General features: G+C 40.7%; 1 pseudogene; it reads right to left on the bottom strand.

The window, feature by feature from the left end:
- Positions 1–2,925: 2,925 nt before the first annotated feature.
- On the bottom strand, positions 2,926–13,752 carry LOC102850698 (annotated as a pseudogene).
- Between the last annotated feature and the right edge of the window lie 885 nt (positions 13,753–14,637).

Raw genomic sequence — 14,637 nt, 5'->3', positions numbered from 1 at the left:
AAGTATAGGTTTCGCATTAGCATGATCAAATGTTCTGGGATTCCCATTCTTCTCAGAGTCAGCCACAGCTTGTTGTGATCCACAACAGTTTGAAGTTATAATCTCCTAATTTCCAATTCCATAATTTTTAGCTCATAGAAATGCACTTTATGCATTCTGAAACAGCCTTCCTTCCAGAAGCTTTGCTTTTACTAATACCAGTGAAGAAAGTGTGTTAATGTCACTTGTGTCTCAATAGTGAAGATGTTGAAATGACCAAATTTCAACATGTTGACATTTTTTTCAATGAATGTTAGAGATTATGGAAGAATAATCTTAAAGTTACTATCCTAGATATTTCGAATGGCCCATGCCTGAGTTTTGATAAAGAAAATGCTGCACTATTTGGAAGGCAATGATATCAATGTATACTATGGAAATGCAAAGGATCAGAAATCAGTAATCAATCCATAGAGAAAAACAAATTAATAGAGAAACATTTTGCCATTGGCATCTAGTTTTGGCTGTCTGAAAGCATTGCAGTCAGTCACATCACTGCCGAAAACAAAGCACTATGTGGTGTCCTGTTATGGCAAGGTTAGTAAAAATGATGTCTCTCTCTCAAGAAAAATGACAAAATTTTGAATTTTTACTGTCTATATCTAACAGGACACTGGACAGATTTCAAGGAAAGTGAGAATAATAGAGGCTGGAGAAAAGAGAGGAGCCAGTTGGAATGTTAGGATGTTGATGTTGAGTGATTATTATAGATTGCAGAGCAAAGTGGTTTCCTACAGTTAAACTATTTGTTTCTGTAATTTAAGTTTATATTTTACAAGTGTCTGGTTCTGGATGCAATTTTCAAATATTGCATATTTTCTCCTTTAAATACATTTTAACAAATGAGTGTGAAGTGCTAGTAGTTCAGTGGTAGAATTCTCACCTCCCACAAGAAAACCTGGGTTTGATTCCTGGCCAGTGTAATTCATGTGCAGTTAGCATCTGTTACTGGTGTCTTTCAATGTGTTGTTATATCAGGTTTTAGAGGAGTGTCTAGGCTAAGACTATGAAGAAAGCCCTGGAAATCCACTTCTGAAAATGAGCCAAAATGAGAATCCTACAAATTGTGAGAGAACATGGTCTGCTGTATTGTGTATGAACATGAAATGAGTCAGGGTCAATTCACTGACACCAGCCAACAGCAACAAAGGATGAACATGCTTGTGATCAACACGAAGGCTGTGTACATTCACTACCACAACAAAATCCCTGCTTTCATGAATTTCCATTATGTTGTTAAGGGCTGTCAGCTCGAGTATGACTCATAGCAACCCCATGAATAAAAGATCTACACTCTGTTCTACAACTATCATCATTTATCTAATGTTCATAGAGTTTCCAAAGGCCTGTTGTTTAGGAAATGGGTGCCAATCCTGCTTCCAAGCCTGTCTTAACCTGGGAGCTCTACCAAACCCTGTTCACCATAGGTAACCATTATGGCCTTTTGCATACCAGTAGCACAGCATTCAGTGTCACAGCAACTCCAAGTTATCACAGTACAGCAAACTGACAGACAAGTGCTGAACCACTTAGAACAATGTTCTTGCCAAACACAACCAAGAAGAGCAGGAGAAGAGCAGGCCTTCAGACCTGTGGCCCTCGGGCCCAACCAACTTTTTTTTTTTTGCATTTGCAAAGGCTGGCCCACCAGGTCCTATTGACTTCCATTATGGTGGTTGGTTTTTTAAATTGTCTGTTATTTCACTTGTACAAAGACTTGATGCAACTCTAATTGTTTCTGAGAAGCTATGCTTGCACCATATATAGGGGTTCTCTGCTGTGCAGTCACTTGACCACTGGGATCCGATGGGTTTTGTGAGAAACACTGATTCTTGAAGCCTGAGTCTCCTATAAAAAACAAGGGATTAAAACATTCAGATTATATATGAGTTTTAAAAGTACATCATTTGATGGAACCTCTTTAATCTGAAGATTCAGTGAAGGCCTTGCCATACTCACTTATCAACAAGGACTCTTGGACATGCTGCTGGACCCGGTATCAAGGTAATGTGCTGATGACATGTCTTATATTTGAAAGACTCCTCTCTGTTGTTATTTTCTGAAGACATTTATGTCCTGTAGGCCAATGGAAGACTAAGCACAGACCTCAGATTTGGTAAGGATTTTCTCTAGGGTGGACCTTCTGCTGATGGTCAAGAGAAGTGCTCCATTGCGAATTTGGACCAAATACTTTTTCATCTTACTTATATTGCAATGGCTTTTCTCCAGTGTGCACTTTCTGATGACTTAGAAGATAGGATGCCTGAGTGAAGCCATTCCCACATGTCTCACAATGATAGGATTTCTCTCCCATATGGACCTTCTTATGGATATAAACTTTTGAATGAAAACTGAAGCCCTTCCCACAGTGCTCACACTGAAATGTCTGCTCTCCTGTGTGGATTTTGCAATGGTTGATAAACAATGTTCTAAAATGGAAGTTTTTCCCACATACATCACATTGGAATGGCTTTTTCCCAGTGTGAATTCTCCAAAGTTCTCAGAAGGTGATGCTCGGACAAAGGCCCTGCCACACCCCTCACTGTTGCAGGGTTTTTTCTCCTATATGGATCCGACAGTGGACTTTATGGTCTCCTCTGTGACTGAAGCCTTTCCCACACATTTCACATGTGTAGGGCTTGTCTCCCATGTGGCTCATCAGGTGAAATTTTTAATAGTGTTTCATCATGAAGCTCTTCCCACACTCCTCACATCTGTATGGCTTCTTTTTTTTTTTATTTTTTTTTTAATTTTTTATTATTTTGTGTGTGTGTACCGTCAAATCAGATCTGACTGGTACAGGAGGATATTGCGCCTCCTTCTCCGGCAGAGCATCTGGTGGATTCGACTGTATGGCTTCTTGTGGGCATAACTCCCCTGATGCAATCAAAGGTATGACTTCTGAACAAATTGATTCCCACACTCTTCACTCTTGAATGGTTTCTCTCTTCTGTGACCTCTCTGGTGTATCAGAAGATGCAAGGCCTGGTTAAAGCACTTCCCACATGCCTCACATCTGTAGGATTGCTCTCCTGAGTGAAGCAGATAATGGGTGTTAAGTGCTGATCTACAATGAAAGTTCTCACCACAAGCATGACATCTGAAACATTTCATTCCACCATTGGGTTTCTGATGTTTCTCAAGATGTGATGCAAAGATAGAGCCCCTCTGATGTTCTGTGCTGTTACAAGGCTTTTCCTGGGTGTGGATTTTGCTATTTACGTTAAGTGCTAATCTATGTCTGAAGTCTTTCCCACATTCCTCATATCTGTGTGGCCTCTCTACAGCATGGATTGTCTGAAGAAGAGTCTGCAGATGTGAGCTCTGATGGAATTCCTTACCGCAGTCATCACACATATTGGGCTTCTTTTCCATGTGAACTCTCTGATGAATGAGAAGAATGGAGTTGTAACAGAAGCTTTTTCCACACTTGCCACATGTGTGAGTCTTCTCTCCTGAGTGTGACTGCTGATGAAGGTCAAAGCTGGAGAGTCACTAGAGGTTTGTATACACTCATTACATGGACACAGGGTCTCCCTGGGCTGAAGAGTAGATGGCACTGTCCCAGCTTGGCAGGGCAAATCACCTGGTTTGTGGAATTGGAAACTCTTTATCATGGAGTGATAATATCTGGTTATGATATCTTCAATATGTTTCCAGATTCTGAGCAGGAAGAATCCTCATGTGATTGAGCTTCTGGGGCACCCTCCAACTCTCTACTGATCCTGCCTCCTGTAAGAATAGAGAATCCTGAGACCTGGGCAATTGACATTTTTGTTGTCAGGTTTTAACATTTCATTTAGCGCCCAACATTTCAATGAAACTGGGGAATATTCTGATTGTCCCCTCCACAGTGTATCATGTTGTTTGGTGAAAATGGTTAACACACCTGGCAGCTAACAAAAAAGGCAGATATTCCAGTTCACCCAAAAGGTTCTCAGAAGGAAATATTGGCAATCTCTGTTAAGAAAAAAATATCACCCAGTAAAACTGTTGTGCTCAGTCCTACTGTGACACATATGAGTGAAGCATGAAGCACACTCTACTCAATGACAACTGGCTGGTTTATCCTATCTTATGGTATAAAAGAAACCAACAGCTGGTCCAACAGGTGCTTATGCATTAATAAGAACCCGGATACCACACCAAGGCTGCTATATTGGTGCTATTTTGTACTGTTGAGTCAGAGCTGACTCATAGCCCACCCTCTAGTGGATTTTCAGAGACAGCAAATTGCATAGCAGCAGTGACTGCCCATCTTTCTTCTGAGGATCAGCTGATGGATTCAGCATGTGCTTCTGAGTTGGCAGTACAGCTCCATACCACTAAGCCTGCAGAGCTCCCCTAAAGCTGTTATATTGTTCTTAGCTGCCCTTGAGTGTGACTCGTAGTGACCCTATGAACAACAGATCTGAACCCTGCTCTATCCTGCGCCATCCGCACAATCTCTGCTGTACTTGAGCCCACTGCTGTAGTCAGTCACTGTGTCAATCTATCTGGTTGAGGGTCTTCCCTTCTTTTGTCATCTCTCCACCTTTCCAAGCATGATGTCCTGGCAATATGCCCAAAGCATGTGAGATATTGATGAGCTTTATCATCTTGGCCTCCAAGGAGCACCCTGTTATAGGATTACTCTATAAATTTGTAAGTGCTTTCTAAGTTATAGGAAGTTATAAATTATAGGAGGTACAAATTAGAAAGCAAAGAGTTGATTTTTAAAAAAAAACCTAAACAAGCTGACAGTAATATACAAATTGTTAAAAATTTGCTATCTGTATTGAATTGCAAAGTCAGTATAAAATTCTGGATAGTAACTTAGGAAGCTACTTTCCTCCCTCCTCTTAATCCGTGGTAGAAGAGCCATCTCAGAAGTGCTTGTCCTGACTGGCCATTTGAGTTTAAAAAGAAAAGACAGGACAGTGATCATGATGCACTGTAAAACCTTAAACGAAAAGAATATTTTATAGACCATTTGGTTCTTTATTTTTAAGTGGCAGCTTTAAAAATCAGTACTTTTAAAACGGAAATGACTTGACCAAAAAGGCTGTTGTCCCATTAACAAATGAATGGAGAAAGAAGCTGTGGAATACTATGCAGCACTAAAAAACAAAGAATTAATGAAATAGTATACAAAATTATTGAACCTGAAGGACATTATGCTGACTGAAATATCTCAGTCACAAAAGGACAAATGGTACATAATGTGACTGTTATAAAACAGGACTGACATGGGGGCTGGGGGGAAACAAAGAAAAGAGGCAATAAATAATGAACACTACATTGAAATAGATGAGGAAAATAACTGTCTAAAAGAAATATATGATTAGGTATTATTTACATAACAATAGTCCAGAATAAGAGGTGCATAGCAAAGTAGACTGCGAAATAGAGGGAAGAGAGGAAATTGTGCAACAAAGAGAGAATCTTTTTAAAGAAAAAGTGAACTGAGGGAGGGGGTAGGGAGAAAAAAGTGCAACAATGAATAAATGGAAATCCTAGTTTTCTGTAAACTTTCATTAAAATATCAATTTTTAAAAGGGAAAAAATAGCACCTAAGGGTGGAAAAAACCAACAAAAAGGCTGTTATAGAAATGTGAAACCCTTGAAAAGAAACTTTAATGAATGAGAATGAGCACAGTATGTCTTCCAAGCGTGAATATATAAGGACTTAAAGGAAAGGAAGTAACATAATAAACACTTTATATATTTGGTTTTTTTTATATACTGGAAATAAAAAAGCACCTACAAGTGTTTATAGCTATAGTGTCATGGATTGAACTGAACAGCATAACGATATGCTGCACCCTAATCCCTGGTGCCTGTGAACATGCCTCTTTCTATCTCAAATATTACGTTGTGTTTTAGGGGAAAGTTTACGAGGCATATTAGGTTCTCAATTCACAATTTCTTCACAAATTGCTTGGTGATATTAGTTACCATTTGCACCATGTATTAACACTCTCCAATTCCAGTTTTCTAGTTTCCCTGCCCTTTATCTTCTTATCTTCGCTTTAAAGTAATTGTTGTCCATTTTGTGTCAAACTAATACCAGCACCACACCTGCAATGATTATTCTTTATTTTGTGTGCCAATCTGTTATTTTGATTAAAGTAACCTCAGGTGACAGTTTCGTTCAAGGTTTACAGTATCTCAGACAATAGTTTCAAATGATCCATAAAGTCTACACTTTTCAAGAATTTGAGTTCTGTTGCACATTTTCCTCCCATTCTTTTAGGTTTTGTAGATTGTGGCCCTGATCAGACCTGTCAATAACAGCAGTCAGGCATCTCCTGCTTCTTCTGGTCTCAGGGTAAAGAAGGGTCTGGCTCAAGCTGAAGTAAAGATGTGTTATTCTGAAATGGACAATAATCAGAGCTCCAGGAGGAAGAAAGTGAAAAACTGGAACCTAATCTTTTAAGAAAGAAAAAGCCTGGGAGAAGGAAAACAACATGTTGAATAAACAAGCCCAGTTTGCCTTTTGCTATGAGTAGCTAAGCCAAGTTGAAAGAGCTTTCCTCAGGAAGTAAGTGGTAGGAAAATTATTGGGAGCAGATTTTATTGGGAAGTTGAAAGACTACATCAGAGATGGGTCCAGAAATGATAACATGAGCCTATGTGCTGCTTTCTTTTAAGACTCTGGCTTTTGCTTTTTTTTTTTTTTAACAGACTGTGAAAAACTTCTAAAGGATCAACACAGGCTTTTCACAAGTATTGTTAAACTGATGGCTGCATATCATTAATGAGCTGTGAAGTATATCCAGTAACCTCTAATATCAAGAAAAAAAGAAACACAACAGAAACTAGGACAGTATCACCACAAGCAGTAAAGAGCTTATAATGCTACTTATATTAATCTAGACATACATGAAATGTTTCTCCTGGTTGTGATGAGAGAGAGATGGACAGTGTCCTCCTATGTAATTTATAGCCTCTGAAAATTGGATGGCCCACAACAACACACACACACACATCTGTATATATACATACACATACACATACACATATACATATACATATACATATACATATACATATACATATACATATACATATACATATACATATACATACACACGAACTCTGGTGTCCTAGTGGTAAGCACCTAGAGAGGAAGACCCTGGATGAGATGGATTGACACAGTGACTGTGGTAATAGGGGCAGGTGTGTCAGAGACGGTGAGGGTGGCTCAGGATAGGGCGAAGGTCAGAGCCATCGCTACAGGGTCGCTGTGAGAACTAGTTGACTCAATGGCACATAACAACAACAATTAATAAATACAGGATTATTTAATCTGAGGCATTGAACAAATAAAAGAAGAAACAGTCAAAATGTCATATGATTTCATGTCTGTGGCATTCTGGAAATGGCAAACAATATGGACAGAAAATGAGTCATGGGTTACCAGGGACTGGTGATGGGGAGAGGGGTTGACAATCCAAGGGAATTTCAGGGGTAAAGGAAGAAGGCTGGAACTTTTAAATGTTTACACGACAGTAAGCATTTGCTAAAACTCAGAAGGAAGGAATGGTACACCAAATAAAATCCACAAAGTTTATGCAAATATATTATTTCCTTCAACATCTCTGATAACTGGGATGTATCAGCACACATTTGAAGTATTCAAACACTTTCTAAAGCTTGTATCGTTAATTTTTTAATAAGAATGTCAGCTAATGAAGGTTGCATAGTGGAGTGTACTCAGGGCAGGGGTTGGGGGGCATTGTATACCAATGAAGGAATTTTTCTTTTAGTTTTGAAAGAGAAGAGCAAACTGGGAGGGAGGGGTGGGCAGGGAGAAAAGTGCAACAATCAATGAATGGAAATCCAAAATTTCTGTAAATTTTCATTAAAATTAATAAAATAAAATTTTAAAAAATGTTAATTGTCCTGTAAAGAATTTGTTAATAAAATAGTTGAAGATCTATAGGAATAGAGAGGAAAATGATCCTCTAGCTGTGTGGGAGAAGGTTTGGTTTTGAGATTTCCTATTCTGTACAGAGATATACTAACCAATAAACATCTGTTTCATGATAGATATTTTGCACAAAAAAAGAATGTCAGCTTATAGATTTTTTATAAATGCTTTTGATTTCATTTTTGTCAAGAATGGATACTAAATTTCATTAAATGCAGTCCTCTGTATGTACTGAGATGGTCATCTTTTATTATCAGAAAGATCCAGACTCAAAAAGAGTACATACAGAACCCATCAACAGGCTTAGCTCGTCTATGGTTAAAGAAATTATACTACTTGTCACTGGAAATGAGGTTAAGTAGAAATGGGCACGAGAAAACCTTATAGTACACAAAAAATATCCTGTATATTGAGTTTGGTGATGATTATGCAATTTATTATAGATTTGTAAAAAAAAGTCAAGAAAGGTGTAAACTTAAGAGCTAAGCATGCTACTGAATGCAAATTATACCTCATTTAAGAACTGTAGCTCTTGTTTGCTAGGTGCTGTCAACTCAATACAATTCATGGTGATCCTACAAGCGACAGAGCTGAACCTTGCCCTATCTTGTACCATCCTCGCAATCTCTGTTATTCTCAGGCCTACTGTGGTAGTCACCAAGTCAATTAATTTTGTTGAGTGTGTTTATTTCCCTCTTTTGTCAATCCTCTGCCTTTCCCATTAGTAGTAAAATGTTGGCCAAAACCCAATGAATTGGTTTCTGGATCCACTAATATGTTGAAACCTTCCTTTGATGAACATTAACTCACAAGGCCTGTAGTCTTGGAAAAATGAGTCCATGTGTCTAAATGAAATGCTCTCCATTCCTTGCAGAACTCCTCTTTTGAGGACAGTTTTATAGATATACTTGTTGTTGTTGTTGTTATGTGCCGTTGATAGACATACTTAGCGATGAATAATTGTTGTTGTTGTTTGCCATCAAGTTGGAACAGATCCAAAACTGACCCAGAGGGTTTTCAGAGGCAGTAATCACACAGAAGGAGATGACTGCCCATCCTTCTTCTGCAGAGCATCTGGTACCTTTGGGGTTGCAGTACAGCTTCTTATGACTCGGCCACCAGAGATCCCTTTAGAGATGAGTTGAATAGGAATTTAAAATGTGATTGTTCCTTTAACAATTACTGAAAACCTACAATGTGTTGGGCACTGAAGAGCAGAGTGTATCTGGCAGTCAAAGAAAAAAAAACACCCAAACAAAAACAAATCCTAAAAATTCATCTCTATTGAGTCAGAATAATCTCATGGCTGACTGTCCACTGGGTTTCTGGGAAGCTATAAATGACTGGGGAAGAGAGATTGCTCATCTTTTTCTTGAGGAGCAGCGGGTGGATTTGAATCACCAGAGAAGTTAGCAGGGCAATGGACTATGCCACCAAAGTTCCCTATTGGTAGTCAATAGAGTCCCTGTATCTTGAAACTTACAGATCCATACAATAGATTTTGGCATGGAAATCTTTGTAGTCTAGATCAGATTAATCCTTCATAAGAGCTCTTCTGTGTAACTGCTGATAAATGTCAAGGTTCTAGATTTCCACTCTCCCAAGACCTCTTGATGGTCTGGTCGCCAGATGATCATAATTTGTTGATGAAATCCTGAGACTTTTTTGGAACCAATGGTTTGTCTCCTTTGACATTCCTGATGAAGTGGAATCTACCAGCACTCACTTGAGGTACTCCAATGCTTATAATTACAGGCCCTCTTTCCTGCTTGAATTTTCTAAAGAAAAATCATTATCACCCCCATTCTCAGCATGGACCTGCTGATAAATCAGGAGACTTGAACTCCAGCTGAAGCCCTTCCTGCACTCCTCACACTTGCATGGCTTATGGCCACTATGGATCCTCTGATGGGCTTGAAGGTAGGAACTCCAACTGATGACTTTCCCACACCCCTCTCATCTGTACAGCTTCTCGCTGTGTGGACCCTGTGGTGAGCTTGCAGGTAGAACCTCTGCCTAAAGCACTTACCACACACCTCACAGTGGTACGGTTTCTCTCTAGTGTGGGCCCCCGATGAGCCAGGGAATTTGAGCCCAATAGAAGCCCTTCCCACACTCCTCTCACTGACGGCTTCTCTCCTGTGTGACACCTCTGGTGGGCCTGAAGCTGTGAACCTATGCAGAACCCTTTCCCACACTCTGCACACTGATAAGGCTTCTCTCCCATGTGGACCCTCTGGTGGACTTGGAAACTTGAGAACTGACTGGAGGCCTTCCCACACTTCTCACATTTATAGGGCTTCTCTCCTGTGTGGATCTGACAGTGAACATTCATATCTGAACTCTGGCTGAAGCCTTTCCCACAGATACCACATTTGGATGGCTTCTCTCCAGTGTGGCTTCTCTGATGGGCCAGCAGGTTTGAGGCTTGGCTGAAGCCCTTCCCTCATGCCTCACATCTATAGGGTTTTTCTCCTGTGTGAACTCTAGAATGAATGGGAAAGTCTGAGCTATGACTGAAGCCCTTCCCACGCTCCTCACACTGATAGGGCTTCTCTCCCGTGTGACCTCTCTGATGGTCCAGAAGATTTGAGACCCAGCAGAAGCCCTTACTACACTCCTAACACTGATAGGGCTTCTCTCCCATGCTCTGACGGTCCAGAAGATTTGAGACCCGGCAGAAGCTCTTACCACACTCCTCATACCTGTATAGTGTCTCTCTGGTGTGGCTTATCTGATGGGCTTGCAGTTGGGAACTCACACCGAAGCCCTTGCTGTTGTAATCCGCAATCCTTTTTTCTGGGAGAAATGAACATAAAGTGACAGACACACACAAAAGACAAGACAGGATTGCAGCAAAGAAAGACACAGATGGGACAAGAACTGCAGACCCTTAGGCCTGGCTCGTTTATTATTTTATAATCATCTGAAACCAGTCTACGTGCAGACACTCATGATTTGGGGGAAAAAGTATCTACCAGAAATTAGACTTGTTTAGACTTGCTTAGCACGTAATATTCTCACAGAATCTTTCTTGCTCCCATATCTCTGTTTACTAGAAGGCATAAGACTATGCCTTGGAAAGAGGGATATTCTTGGACCTCGTTTGCAAGCGCCCAAGGTCCTCATCTGTATGCAAAATTAAGGACACATTCCTCTTCCACACCCCATCTGGATTGAGGAAGGCCAAAGAGACATCTGTGTGCAGACTGTTTCATTATTAACCCTTCCAAAAACCCACTGGAGGGTCCGCTGGGAATCGCTTCGGGCTTGACAACAATGAGATGATGAATGTAAAGTGTAGAGATGTTCTTCCATAGTGGCTGTGTCTAAAAAGTGGCTGCTAGCATCTTCATTCTAAAATGAAGTTCTTCCTCAAGTAAACGTGTCACTAGTAAAGGCTAAGAAAACCTACAAAGGGGAAATTATATTCAAGTTTGTCATAAAGCTTTCATGAGAAACACGTGAACGAACGCATATCTGCATATCCCCCAAAGCTCTAAATAAACAAAAGGAGCTATGGTGGAACAACTGTTAAACACTCAGCTGATAATTGCAAGGTTAATGGTTCAAATCCATCAATTGTTCTGATGGACAAGCTGGACAAAATTCTACTTCCATAGAGAAATCCTTCAAGGAAAGAAGCAAAACCTTTATTACACATTTTTATGTACTACTCTTTAGATATCTCTGTGGTTAATGGGGAGCGCTCTGGTGGCCTGTGGTAAGAAGCTGTGCTGCGGTCTCAAAGGCACGGAGTTCAAATTTAACAGCTGGTCTGCAGGAGAGGGGCGGGCAATCGCCTCCTAGTGATTTACTGCCTCTGAGGATCAGCTAGGGGTTGGTTCCAACTTGATGGCTTACAACAACAACATGGTCAATGGAAACTATTAGTTCATTTGTTCATGCATTTAGTCAACAACTATCCCTCCTGTATCCCTACCCTCTACCAGGTCTGTTCTGTACACTGAAGATATAGCAATAAACAAAACAAGACAGCGTTGCTCATCTCTGGAGACCATATTCTAGTGGTCAGAGAAGGAAAAACACATGTCAATATGGTAAGTGGTGAATGAATAATCCTTAAATACAAAGTAAGACTGAATAAGTGAAACAAGAATGAAGAGAAAGGAAGGAAAGATTAATACAGGGGTCAGGAGTCCTTCCCTCTGATGTTCCGTGTAAGAAGAGACATAAATGAAATCAAGGAGAAGGCAAGAAATTGAGGGAAAGAACATTCTAGACAGAGAGGAGAACAAAGAGATGTTGGCAATGCAGAAGGCTCCTTGCCACTGCAAAGTAGAAAGCTTGGAAGGAAGAAATGGACAAGGAGGGAGGTCACAGGCCATGTTTACAGAGGACGTGAGAAGATGGAGGGGCAGGTCACAGGTGACACTGCAAACAACTCTAAGTACAGGTAGTCTTCAATTTATGATGTATTAGAGTTCAATGTGTCTAAGAAAAAGTGCAGCCAGGGTGTTTGTTGGAGGCAAGGATGGAGTCAGTTGTTTGTTTTTACAAAGCTGTAAAGACAAGCCACAGTTTTTTCAGTTGTTTCCTAAGCATCTGAAAGTTGGATAATGAGTAGGGTAGCTCAAAGAAGACTCGATACCTTCGAGCTGTGAAGAACAAATATGCCTTGGAGGAACTGCAGCTAGGGAGGAAGTGCAAACTTTGTCTCACATATTTCAGATGTGTTACCAGGAGTGGCCAGTGCTTGGAAAAAGCCATCATGGCTGGGAAAGATGGTGGGTCAGGGAAAGAGAGGAAGTCCCTTAAGGAAATGGGTTGGCACAGTGACTGTACCAAGGATTCAATATGGATTGTGAGGATGGTGAAGAGTTGGGAAAGGTGCTGATGTGTTATTCCTGGGTCACTATGAGTTATAAGCAGCTGGACGGCACCTAACAACAACATCAACATGTTAGCAAAGAGCAAGAGGTGCTGGGAAGCAGGAAGCTGGCTCTCACCTGAAGGGCTGTCTCTCTGGGGTGCTGGTTTCCTTACCCAAAGCTTTTCTTCTCTTCCCAACAAGGCTGTCACATCTGATGTGAAGGACTGATGGCCTGTAAAAAGGCAGGGACAACTGTTTAAAATGGAAATGCTGGTGTCAGAAATGACTAAAAATTTACTGCATCATCATTGGGACATCAAAAATTTGTGTTAAACCAAAGTTGCAATCATAACCTACTGGAGAAAATATCTTTTATGCGAAGATCTAAGATATGGAGACAAAAATGTAAGTGACCAGAATAAAAATGTCTGGTTTCGGGACAACTTCTTTATAGTCTCACCCTATTCTTTGCCCCAGGGAGCTCTTGTACACAGTAGAAAGGGAGTTGTGCAGCTGGTGTAAAGACCACACCTCCCAGGTAGCCTGAATGCCCAGAGACTCCTTGGGAGAAATATGGACAATCTCCTCTCATGTGATTTACAGCCTCAGGAAACCTGCTGGAGGGCCAGCCATGAGGCAGTTCTAACTGAATGATGATGAGTTAGTTTCTAGATTCTTTGCAATAGCTTTGGCTATTGTAGTTGGAAGCAAAAGCATGGGTACATTTCTATTCAGTTTGATTTCATTAGAAAACACTGAGATTGTTCATGAAGAGTGTTTTAGGGCTCACTCATAGAGAATAACTATCATTTGAGAAGAGACGAACAATGTATAGCAGTCACACTATCCATTTACAGAGCGAAAACTTTAGTGGGGAGAAGTGAGGCATCAGCGGTTCATGAGCAGCATCCGCATCATCCCTGCAGGAGGCCCGGTTAGCTTCCTGGCCTGCACGTACAGCCATCGGCAATTGTCTGTCAGGGGGGCAGGCGTGTTGCTCTGAAGCTGAGCAGGTTTCAGTGGCACTTTCAGACTAAGACTAGGAAGAAGGCCAGGTGTTGTTCTTCTGAAAATCAACCAACGAAAACCCTTCAGATCCCAAAGGTTAAATCTGTAAGCAATTAAGAGAATGGGGCAGGAGCAGCAGCATTTTGTTTCATTGTGCACAGGGTGGTCACGGGATGGGGGCAGACTCCTTGGCACCTAAACAACAACAGTGTTCTAAGGTGCACTTGACCATGGTCTTTTTCACTTGCGTCCTACACATCTGAGAGTTGGACAGTGATTGAGAATGACAGAAGAATCAATACCTTTGAGTTGTGGTGTTAGAGAAGATTACTGGAGTTCTTGCACTGCTCAATGACTAGGAACTGCCAAAAGAACAAACAAGCCTGTCGGAGGAGGTGTAACAAGGGTGCTCCTTAGAGGCACATTAAGTGAAGCTTCATCTCACGTATTTTGGGCATGTTTTCAGGAGGGGGCCAGTCCTTGGAAAAAGACTTCACAGTGGGAAAGGTGGAGGGTCAGAGGAGAAGGAAACCTCAACAAAAGGAACTGACCTAGTGACGGTAACAACGGGTTCGAGCATACCAGAAATAATGACGGTGGCACAGGACAGGGCAAGGTTCAAATTTGTGGTTCATCAGGTTGCTATGAGTAACAGTAACAGTAACAGTAATTATCAATAGAGAGTCCTTTTATTAAGAAAAAGAAAGAAAGAAAGAAAGAGAGAGAGAGAGAGAGAGAGAGAGAAAGAAAGAAAGAAAGAAAGAAAGAAAGAAAGAAAGAAAGAAAGAAAGAAAGAAAGAAAGAAAAGAAAGAAAGAAAGAGGGAGGGAGGGAAGGAAGGA

This window comes from Elephantulus edwardii, unplaced genomic scaffold, assembly GCF_000299155.1.
Source record: "Elephantulus edwardii isolate Elephantulus edwardi_28Jun2011 unplaced genomic scaffold, EleEdw1.0 scaffold00308, whole genome shotgun sequence".
Lineage (NCBI taxonomy): Eukaryota > Metazoa > Chordata > Mammalia > Macroscelidea > Macroscelididae > Elephantulus > Elephantulus edwardii.
The sequence above is the reverse complement of the archived record's forward strand: the minus strand, read 5'-3'. Positions and strand labels throughout refer to the sequence as shown.